The sequence below is a fragment of the Callithrix jacchus genome, chromosome 16 (genome assembly GCF_049354715.1).
Source record: "Callithrix jacchus isolate 240 chromosome 16, calJac240_pri, whole genome shotgun sequence".
NCBI lineage: Eukaryota > Metazoa > Chordata > Mammalia > Primates > Cebidae > Callithrix > Callithrix jacchus.
The window spans coordinates 56121400-56131771 of record NC_133517.1 but is presented as its reverse complement, the minus strand read 5'-3'; the positions used below and the strand labels follow the sequence as shown (position 1 = coordinate 56131771).

Below are 10372 nucleotides of genomic sequence, written 5' to 3'. Positions count from 1 at the left end.
CCCCCTGAGAGCTTCCCAGGGACAGGCTGGAGGCTGAGATGCAGCCCTCACCTGGGCTTGCATCACAGCCTGCGGGCACGGGGTGGGGCACCTCATGCCCTTCTGAGCACCACGTGTCTGGTGGGTGCCCCACCCGCCCTGATAACACGGGGGTCCGGGGGTCCTAAAGCCGGTCTGACCCCAAGTACCCGGGCCGGGTGGCTTGTGTCTTGTCGCCCCCAGCCCATCCCCTCAGCCAGCTCGCCTGGGGCCACGAGACCCAGCCCCCATCGACTAAGGGGGAAACTGAGAAGTTTCGTGAACTCCCTGGCCTCGGCCGCATCCCGCCCTCTTCCCCACTCGGGCTTCAAAACTGCCCCTCCGACGCCCGCCCGTCCCAGGCCGACCTGGCCTAGGCGCCCGCCAGGCACAGGAGCCAAGGTCAGCCCCCGCGGCCGCCTCCTCCCAGCCCGTGGCGGCCACGGGAGTGGCGGGCTCGCGGCCGCGCGGCCGCGGCGTGGGGTGCGCTCCCATTGGGCCGTGCCCCCACGTGACCCGGCGCGCCCCCGAGCCGGCGGAGCCGCGGCCGCGCCTGTGCGCCAGGGTGCGCGCGTCCCGAGCCCTCCGCCCGTCGTGCCGGCGCCGCCCGGACCGCCAGGTCAGTCTCCTCCGCGCCCGCTCGGGGCGGGGGCGCGAGGCGCTTTGTGCAGGCGCGTGGGGGGCAGTCCGCGCGCGAGCCCGCTGCCTGCTCCGGGCACTGCTTCGGGGCGCGCAGGTGGGAGGGCCGCCGCCTTCCCCCTGCAGGCGCGTCCCGGGACCCTGCGCCTGGTGGCCGCTCCGCGGACAACGAACGTGAGGCTGGAGGCTGCCACGTGCCGGGCCCGAGTCCCGGGAGGCCGCCGTTTCCCCAGCGCAGCCACAGGACAGCCCTGGCTGGAAGGGGTGACCCGCTCCTGTTCCTGGGGGCGCGGAAGACCTCCTGCTCCGAGTTCATCCTGCCCAGGGTCTCCGCCCAGGATCTGGCTCTGCCCCTGTTCACGCACGGCTCAGTTTCCTCAGCTGCACAGTTTGGGGGGTTGGAACCCCACAGCCTTCCCTGCTTCCAGGGTGGGTCGTGGATGTCCATGGAGTCATGGGGAAGCGGAGCGTCAGGTCTCAGGCCGGGTGGAGTCCGGCTCAGACCATACCACTGTTGGGACTCGGGCGGCGCCTCAGCCCTCCAAGCAGCCCCGGGTAGAATCAGGTCAGCAGCCGATATCCACGTGCCATAGGAATTAAACGGGTGACTCCTGACACGCCCCTGGGATCTCCTGGGCAGTTGGTGGCCGCACGGGTGGGTGGTGGGGTGCTTAGCTCCAAGTGGGCAGAGCAGTTTTGCCCTGGCCTGTTGCTTCCTGGAGGGAAGCCCCTGACAGCCCCTTAGTGAGGGGGTTTCCCTGACCCTCTCTGATAGCGGCTTTAAGGGCAGTGTGGGTCCGGGCCAGCTGCTCACAGTGTGCCTGGCCACCCCCAGCCAAGGCAGAAAGGCACGTGCTGCACCTCCTCTCTCTGCCTGCGGGCTCTGGGGTGTGCCACGCACGTGATGGTGGGTGCTGGGCATCCTTGTAGTCTGCTCTGACTGCTGGAGCAGTGTCTGCGGCTCCAGACCAGATAGAGGTCACTGAACACAGGGTTCCCGTGGCTTTGCACAAACATCAGCCCCTCGGCAGCCCTGTGCAGAGCTCTGCTTCACAGAACTCCTGAAATCCTCCCAGGAAGTTTGCTAACCCCATTTCTGAGATGACGAGACTGAGGCCCAGAGAGGAGGAGTCGGTGCAGCCCCTAACCTGCAGGGCCAAGCAGAGCCTTGGCGTTCCCATTTGCGAAGGGTTGGCTGATTGGCCACCCTGGAGGCTGCTGTAAATGGGGGGCCCGAGCCTGTCACCTGAATGGAATTAGGCAACTGGGGGTCTCCCCATCACCACCCCGGCTCCCTTCACCGTTGTAAGGAGGAGAAGCTGCCCCATGTAGAAACTCCTGGGCTGTTTCCAAATACCTCCACTAGGGAGCTGGCCACCCCTCAACACCCCCAACGTGTTTGCCAAGCACTTACTCTGTGCCAGGCCCTGCGATGGACCTGGAGAGCGGGTGTGGCTGGCTGGCGGAGTGGGCAGGTCACTGACAGGCCCCTATAGGCAGCTGGCGAGATGGGAGAAGATGCAGGCGGAATGAGACGCCCCCTGGCCTGCTCCTCTCTGCCTTTGCCCTCCTCCTGGAAGCCTGCCCTACCACCGGAGTAAGGCTGGGGGCCTCAACTGGTCCCTCTCTGTCTGCAGTGCCAGCCCAGGACATGGTGAGGGTGGCTGGCTAATGCAGTCGGGCACTGGACTCGAGAGGCCGGAGGAAGGCTGGGCGGGTGGCCTTCTCTCAGACAGGTAGGCAGTTTGGATGGTGAGAGGTCTTGGAGTCATCATGGGTGGCTGGGCTCAAAAGTGACAGGAGGGCACACCTGAGAAATGCCAAACCAAATCCTGACTTGGAGTGTTGGTCAGTTTCTGTGGTATACCTCCTTCCAAGCCATACAGACATGGCTTTACTACCCCAGGACTTGGGAACAGGTGCACACAGTCAGCCTAAGAGGGGCATAAGCTGGCGTGCGCCCTCCCGCTCACTGCCAGGGTGGGCAGTGTCTGCTGGTGCCCAGTGCCTGTGCACGTGACCTCCTTGGGTACTTACGTCCAGATGGCAGTGATGCAGCTTAGGGAGACCCTTCCTTGGCTGGCAGGTCCTGGTGAAAGTGTGAGTTAAGTGGAAGGGGTACCAGGCTGGTATCCAGGTGCCATTTGGCCAGAGGGGCTGAGCCGGGAGCTCCTGGGCCTGGGACTGGCAGAGAGCAGTGATTTTACCCCCCAAGACCTTACCTTGGGCTTGCCTTGTTCCATGGAGGTCCCAAACCTGAGCAAAGGCTGTAAGCAGATGTTCGCTGTCTCCGACCACCACAGGGCACTTTGTCACCTCTGCCCTGGCCACCCTTGCGGGCAGCTCCTCCCTCTGGTCCCTGGCACCTCCCCTGCCGGCAGTGGCGTTTCCTAGCAATTGCAGCAGGCGAGGCTGAGCTAGCGGCAGGAGGAGGCCTGGCTTCCCAGTTGCTTGCCGGATACTTGGCTTCTTTCCCCTCCATTTAGCACCTGTGAAATGGGAGCAGTGACAGGTCTTCCTGGCAGGACAGGTGTGATGCCGCGCAGGTGTGACAGGTGTGAACACCCAAGAAGTAAAAAAGGCTTCACATCCCTCCTTGTGACCTGGACCTGCCCGCAGGACCACTAGGCAGGGACCTGGGAGGGGTCCAAGGGCTGATAAGACCTGTCCTCTCCACACAGTTCAGGGTTGGGTGGGAGTGGCCGAGGTCTGCAGGTGGGGGTACTGCACTTCACACAGGGACGTGGTCGGCGTGGCGTCACCGCCGCCTGACTTTGGTGCCCTGTGAGTGGGGTAAGTGCGATTGCGGGGTGGCCCAGGGGGCAAGGTGCCTGCCCAAAACCTGCCCCATGCCCGCCAATCAGGTAGGCCGGCCTCCTGGGGCTGGTGGGGTGGGGTCTCTGGGGGTGGGTTGGGAACAGGGACCGGTGCTTCCTTCTACCCAGGAGCCCTAGCAGAGGGCGGAGGGTCCTGGTGGCCACCTACTTGGCTGCCTCAGTGGCAGCCTCATGGTTTGGAAGTGGAACTGAGCCAGGGATGACCACATGGCTCAGGGCTCAGCTGGGGTTCTGAGAGTGGGCCCTCAGGTTTACCTTCCTCCTGGAGAGGAACTGGGGACCCTGGGGACTGTTGCCCAATGCACCCCTGCTTCTCCTTGGGTGCATGTGCCACCCCTCCCTCCTGCAGCCCCCATTCATCTGCCCCCGTGCCCCCTACCTCCTCTTGGCATTCTCCCCAGATGTGGGGGTGCCCCCATGTCCCCCAGCTCCTCTCCTGGCATCTTTGGATGTAGGGATACCCCCATGCCCCTGGCTCCTCTCCTGGCATCTTCCCCAGATGTAGGGCTGCCCCCATGCCCCTGGCTCCTCTCCTGGCATCTTCCCTGGATGTAGGGCTGCCCCCATGCCCCTGGCTCCTCTCCTGGCATCTTCCCTGGATGTAGGGATGCCTTCCCTGGATGTCAGGGTCCATGCTTCTGGAAGGAACGGAAATGCAGTGCAGTTATTGCTGTTGCCCCCAAGGGCCACCCTGGCCGGGGACTGATGGGGCTGTCTCCCCTCCCCCACCCTGGCCTGGCCCCCGCTCCCCGGCCCCCTGAACCCTGCCACTGGCTCAGAGGAAGCAGGCCTAACCTGATGTGTAACCCCCACCCCCCATGACTGTAACCCCGTGCCATGTGAAGCTGGGGCTTCCCGGCAGTTCTTGGTGATCAAGGTCCAGCCAGAACCAGCCCATTATCTGGGCTGCGGGTGCCATCAGTCAGGACCACGATCGACTCATACATAGCACTTGATTTGTTTCACCTCCCTTAATGCTAGAGGATTGAGACCACTGGGGTAAGTGTTCATAATACCGTCCTGCCCTAGAGCCAGAGAAGGACCCTAGGGGAGAAGTGACGTGCCAGGGTCACTGCTGGGAGGAGGGCAGGAATTTGAACACTAGCTGTGCGTCTTTTTTGGGGAAAGGTCAGTTAATGGGCAGGGGAGGGTTCTTGTCATCTGGGCAGCAGTGCCAGTGGGGTGAGCAGCTCGGGTCATCAGGTGGCGTGGATTCTGGCCCTGGGAGGGTCATCAGGTGGTGTGGATTCTGGCCCCGGGCAGCCAGTCCAGCATTCCTCTCTTACTGAGCCGGCTAGCCCGGGAGCATCTACTGTATGTGCCTGCTCTGGTCCACTGGAAACAGAATGGCACCGAGTGGAGCAGCTGTGCCACAGGCCCATGTGGGACAAAGGGCACTTGCTGACGAGTGAGCCTGGAAGAGATAAGGCGGGGATGGGGGTTACAGGATGGGAAGAAGGTGGCCTCAGGAAGGGCTAGCTTGGCAGTGCCAGCTTGGCCATGTCACCTTCTGAGCCTCAGTGTACCCTTCTCTCATGTGGGAGGAGACCATGCTGACGGGCTGATGTGCCAGTCCTGAGTCTGCTGAGCCTGCTGGGTTTCCAGGCACAGTGGACAAAGGGTCCAGGGAACGAAGCAGGCTGGGTTGTGCTCTCTGGGACGTGCCCTTGAGCCATGTGCTCCTGTGGGAGGGTGGCCAAGCTGGCTGGGGACCTGGAGAGCAGCCTTTCCTGCCTTGCTTTTTTCCCAGCCAGGGAGGGTGCCAGGCTGGAAGGCTTAGGGGGAAGAACGAAGGTTGATTTGTGTTGCCTGTGACTCCAGCTGCCTCCTGAGGGCCAGAGCGGCTCCTGGAGCAGGAGTGAGAGCTGCGTTACAGGCAGGGAAGCTGGGGCTTAGTGAAGGTGGTTGCCAGGGTGTGCAGGGCTGTGCCAACCCCATCCTGGTGGGTCCCTGTGACAGTAGGACAGACCATCTGCCCATTGTACAGTGAGAGGCTGAGGCTCTGTCAGTTCGTGAGGTCACACAGGCTCCAGACAGTGGGGGCTCTTGGAAGGAGGTCCCAATGACCTGGATGGAGCCACCTGGGTGGGCTGGGGTGTCCTCCTGTAAGGCCTATCCTGGGTTGGGGTTGCGGTTGGGTGGGAGAGGGTGGTGGTCCTGCTGGGAAGTGCCTCTGCTATGCCCAGCTCCTACCACAAGTACAGAACAAGGACTCCTCTGCTGCCTGGCTGCTGGGCAGACGCTCCCTGCTGGCCTCAGTTGGGAGTCCAGTGAGCCAGGAGGTGAAGGTGGGGCACACGTCCCCCACAAACCCTCACAAGGCAGGTGGTAGGGTGAGATGTTACACATGAGGACCCTGCCTCCTGGCCCGAGTGCCTCAGTGGCTGTGGAGTCTGCTTCTGGCCTCTTCAGGACCAGCGTTCTCATCTGTATAAGGCAGCGATCTTTCTGGACAGCGTCAGGGAGACTCTGTTATCCTTGCCCATTAGCTGTGAGGGAGTTTAACAAAATGTTTTGTGGAAATTGGACCTGAGTTGGGCATTGCCCTCCTGCTGCCCCTGGTTCTGAGGACTTGGCACCACTAGCCCTCTGTGCAGGGTCTGCCAAGCTACTGCTGTTATGATGTGTGAGCCTGGTTGTGTGTGGCTGAGTCCTGGATGCAGGACCCTGGATGGTCAGTGCAGGTGGAGCACGGAGGGAGGCGTCTGCCTGAGGCCTGTCTGGAGGTGCCCAGGTGGGAGCCTTGGCCCTGGAAGATGTGGTCAGGGTCCATTGGCGCTGGGATGGCCTAGCAGAGGGCCCCTGTGCCCTCTGCCCGGGGCCTGGCATAGCCAGTGCTCAGGGTTTATTTGATGCATGAGAGGTGGAGTGGGCCAGTGGGGCCCCAGTCTCCTGCTGGGTGACCCTCGGGGGTGGGCATAAGCCCATGGGGTCTCTGCTCTGCACTTGCAAATAAGAGGCTGGACCTGATGAGTGCTTAGAAGTTGGGGAAGCATCCCCTGATTGCCTGGTTCTGTTTGAGGCACACCCCAATTCCTGGAGCTTACAACTCCCCTGCAGGAGTCCCCAGTACTTATGTGGCCAGATGGGGGTCTGGGAACCCCCACACTGTAGCATGTTAGGGTTCAAGTCCCTGACTCCCATCCTGGGGCATGGAGTGGCAGGAGCCAGGGAATGTTCTAGAGCGAGGTGGTAAGGTGGAGAGGTGGAGCAGGGCGTGCGGGGATCAGGTTTCCCTGGGGTGGGGTCCTGGAAATGGGGCATCAGGAGGAAGGCTCTAACCCTGGGCGTTGGAGGGTCTGGAGTCCGTGGCTGAGGGCGGATGTGCTAGACCTGGACTCTGGAAGCTGAGGACCCCAGGACAGGGGCTCAGGGCCTGGCTGAGGAGGGTCCTGCCTTGGTCTCCCCAGTGTCCGGGCCTGGGCTGCCCGGGGCACACTTCAGTTGATGATGTCATTGTCCAGGAGGCTTTTCTCTTGGACCTCAGTTTCCCCTTCTGGAGGATGGGCTGGACCCACTCTCTCTAGCTCTGCCACTCCCCCTCCCTCTGGGGAGCTGCAGGAGCCTGTTCCCACGGCCTCATCCTCACCCTCCACGGAGACCTCACAGCCAGGCCTAGCCCAGCCAGAGGAGGTGATGGGTGGCCCTGTCCTGTCCCTGTCCTCATCTTGGTCCCCTTCCCACGGGACTGGTGCTCCCAGCTGCTCTCCTGGGCCTGGGGCCCTCCTGTGACTCAGGCTTCCTGGAAGAGGCTCCGGAGGCCTTGGAGGATTCCCTGCCACCCCACCCGGGGTTTCTTCCCGCCTGTCTCCTGTCCCCGTCACCACTACTGCTGTGGCACACGGTACACTGTACCTGCTCACCCATTCTGCCCCTGAGAGGGTGCCTCTTCCTTCTGGCACCCCCACTCTGGTATCTTCTGTGGGTGCCTGGAACGCTGGCCCCCTCCTCTCTGGCTTGCCTAGACCTGGGGCCCCTGCCAAGGCAAACATCTCCTTTAATCTCTCCGTCCTGGGTCAGCCTCGGAGGCCCTTCCTCCCGGGCTTTGCTTCCCTCTGGCCGGCTGCCCAGAGGCCCATCTGCTGGGAATTGCCATGTGGAGCTCAGGGGGTCCCTGGGGGTGCCCGGGGCTCCCAGCTGCCCCTCCCTCGGTGGCCTCCCTGTCCCCTCTGCATGGCCCTAGGGATCTACAAGGTCTGGCCCTGGCTCTGCCAGCTCTCCATGCTCCTGCCCTTTCTGGGCCTCAGTTTTTGTAGCTGGAGAATAGGAAGCTTGGGGGAGACCCCAGAGTCTGCAGCAGATAAGTGGGGATTAGGACAGAGGTCTAGCAGCTGAGCCCCAGCACCTGACCCAGGCTGCTTGCTTCTCAGCTGTTGACTGCCATGGATGGACTGTGCTGTGGTGGCACGCACTTCCTCTCTTCCAGGCCTTTGACCTGGGGGGGGGGCTGTCCGTGGTGCCTCAGTTTCCCTACCTGTCAGGTTGTGTTCTTGGGGCAGGCTGGGGACCTGCCATGGCAGCACCAGTAGGACCCACAAGGAGCTCCCATGGGGGAGAGGCAACATTTGAACCACGCTTCAAACATGTACTTGTTTTCTCTTTTTTGAGACAGTCTCTCCCTCTGTCCATGCTGGAGTGCTGTGGCCGATCTCAGCTGCAACCTCCGCCTCCCAGGCACAAGCGGTTCTCCTGACTCAGCCTCTGGCGTAGCTGGGACCACAGGCATGCGCCGCCATGCCTGGCTATTTTTTGTAGAGGTGGCATTTCACCATGTTGGCCAGGCTGGTTGCCCTGCCTTGGGCTCCCACAGTGCTGGGATTACAGCGTGAGCCAGGGTCCAGCACAAACATGTGGACAGTGTTTTAGTCACACGCTTGGTAACGTTCGTTGTACAAATTCCAGCAGCCGGGAAGTACACAGCTGCAGTAGCTCTGGGTTCTGCCTCACTTCACAGGAATGGGGCTGGACTCGTGTGCTGTTCTGCCATCTCACTTGAAATTTCCCTTGGTGGTGACTGTGGTCCTTTCCCAGTGGCACCCTTGGACCCTGGTCTCTGGGTCTGGCAGGATGTTTGTTTATTAACTAGCCTCCTCCCACCCCCATGATGGGCTCTCCTAAGTGAGGCTGTGGATAGCTGGGACGTGTGTCTCTGCACTGGTGTGAGTGTTTCTCTGCCCACTGGCAGAGCCCTGGGTCAGATGGGAGGGTTGTTGGTGCCCGGCTGTGTGCCCTGCCACCCCCTTCGTCCCTATTCTGGCTGCTGTGTAGCTCCTGCCACCTCTTGGGGGGCTGCCCAGGCCCACACTGGCCCCATGGGGATGGCAGTAGGCAGAGAGGGGCGGTCCTGACCCTAGAGAGATCCCACGGTGAGTAGGATTTGTAGGACATGACAGTCACCTTCCTGGAGCATGTATCCCCAAGACTTTGAGGTCTTGTTGGGGCAGGATGAGGATCCCCTTACCAGGTAGTCAGGGTGGACTTTTGGGAGGAGGTGGCATCACCATACGGAGGGAGTTGTGGATGAGGCTCCAGGAAGGGGCAAGCTGGGTGAGGATGGGCTCCTCCTGGGGACCCAGGACCTGATGAAACGGCATCACTCTCAACGGCACCGTTGAGAGCCTCTTCTGGGCTGGCAGCAGGAGTTCACCCAGGGCACATCTTTAAACCTCAGGGTCCCCTGGTGGCATCTGCCATGGTTGCCCTGTTTCCCAGGGCAGGAAGCTGGTATCTGCAGCTGGCAGCCTGCTAGGTAGCACAGTTGGGGAGTCGCAGTGCTGGGATGGAAGACAGATGTGTTGGTACCTGCACATCTGCATGTCCTGTCATGATGGCCTTCAGCCAGCTCGTCTGCCCCTTTGCCGATGAGGGCAGAGAGATGGAAGGGAGGAGGGGAGGGCACTGGGTTTGATGGGCTTGGGGCCCCGCGGCTGGCCCTGGGGCAACTTGCCTGCCTGTGCCTCAGTGTCCCCCTCTGTAAACAGGGTGTGACATCCCCCCTGGCCATGTTGGAGGCTCCGAGATGGCAGCGGGTCCATCTCAGCAGATGTTCTGCTGACGGATGCTGCTGGCCAGCCCCTGCTCCCACCCTCCCTTCCCTTGGTGGCCTCCCCAGGCTGGGCTGTTCCCACGGCTGCCCAGCCACAGGAAGCCATCTGGAGGCCTTGTTTACCCCTCCCCCTGGCCTCCCTGGCAGGAAGTCACCGGAAGGGCCGTCCCGAGGGGCCCTGGGCCTGTGAGGACAGCCAGCGGCTCAGAGGTCTGTGCCGTGGAATCCCAGGATAGCATATGGGGGCAGGGAGCTCAGAGAACAGCAGGTGGAGTGGAGCTCCGGGGCGCTGGGGCACGTGGGCTGGAGCGTGGACCAAACCATTCACGGAGCTTGACCATCTGTCCATCCACACAGTCACCTACCCCTCCCCCACCATGGACTCCAGCAGGGCCCAGGCCCACGAAGCTCACAGCCTGGGGCATGGACGAGTCCACTCAGTTTCAGCCCAGGGTGGCCTGTGTGATGTCAGGGGCCGTTCCTCCAGCTCCTGGGATCCTACTCCCCCACTGACATCACAGAGGCCACCATGTATGGGGCTGGAGGAAGAGACCTGGGGCAGCAGTTGAGGTCCAGGGGAAGGGAGTTGGGAGGGGTGCTGGCAGAGGGTGCAGCCTCTGGGAACTTTGGAGAACACCCTTGGTGGCGGGTCTGAGGCTGCAAGGTGTAGGTGAGGCAGGTGAAGGGAGAGGTGGACTGGTGCAGCTGGCAGGGACTGGCGTGGCCAACGGGGGCCAAGGGCATGGATGGTACCAGTCAGGGTGCTTGTGGTGCTGTAGAAGCCCCTCTCCACCACCTCCCACAGCCCTCTGTGCCCTGCTCAGGCCCCTGG

At 62.4% G+C, this 10372-nt stretch overlaps 1 protein-coding gene across 2 annotated transcripts in view; it reads left to right on the top strand.

Moving 5' to 3' along the window:
* Window positions 1-555: 555 nt before the first annotated feature.
* The window catches only part of PTP4A3 (protein tyrosine phosphatase 4A3), a 44790-nt gene continuing 34973 nt past the window's right edge, over window positions 556-10372 (top strand). For both annotated transcript variants that reach the window (XM_078353662.1, XM_035276572.3), the window contains exon 1: window positions 556-637. The gene's annotated coding sequence lies outside the window, so the exon portion shown is untranslated. The remainder of the gene's footprint in view (window positions 638-10372) is intronic.